At 39.6% G+C, this 730-nt stretch overlaps 1 pseudogene; it reads left to right on the forward strand.

Annotated features, from left to right (window-relative positions):
* The first annotated feature begins 222 nt into the window (after positions 1-222).
* Positions 223-321, forward strand: LOC142169253 (small nucleolar RNA R71; annotated as a pseudogene).
* The last annotated feature ends 409 nt before the right edge of the window (positions 322-730 follow it).

Below are 730 nucleotides of genomic sequence, written 5' to 3' on the forward strand. Positions count from 1 at the left end.
TGTAGTAGCATCAACTTGGTGAACACCAGTTGATTTTCTTCTTTCTATACTCTCAGAGGGCCACTGATTAGCATCTTCGGATAATTCATCAAGAATTGTAACTATCTCCTCTGGAGTCTTCTTCATAAAAGGGCCTCCAACTGAATTGCTCAAAGTTCTATGCGAGGCTAGTGTCAATCCATCCCAAAAATCCTGGAGTTGCATCCAGAGTTCAATTCCTCTATGTTGACACCTTCTAACTATCTCCTTAAACCTCTCCCATGCTTCAAAAACAGTTTCATTCTCTTTCTGGCAGAAGTTATAGATTTCTCTTCTAAACTTGCCCGTCTTGGCTGAGGAGAAATATTTATCAAGAAATTTTCTGGTCATTTCTTCCCATGTTCTAATTGATCCATTTGGCAAGCTTCGAAACCACTACTTCGCATCATCTTTAAGTTAAAAGGGGAATTCCCTTAAATACACTGCATCTTGTGACACCCCATTATATTGAAAAGTGTTCATAATCTCCTCGAAGTCCATCAGATGCGTGTTTCGATCTTCGTTCATCTTCCCTATGAAAACGCAACTGCTTTGAATAGTTTGAAGCAAACCTTGCTTCAACTCAAAATTATTGGCTACAATTGGATGTGGTCTAACACTTGACAATATTTGATTATAGACTGGTCTGGCATAGTCACCTAATGCTCTACCAGGCCTTGGTAGTGCATTCTCGAACTGGTCTTCAATCAAG

Source organism: Nicotiana tabacum, chromosome 14 (assembly GCF_000715075.1).
Source record: "Nicotiana tabacum cultivar K326 chromosome 14, ASM71507v2, whole genome shotgun sequence".
In the NCBI taxonomy this organism is placed as follows: domain Eukaryota; kingdom Viridiplantae; phylum Streptophyta; class Magnoliopsida; order Solanales; family Solanaceae; genus Nicotiana; species Nicotiana tabacum.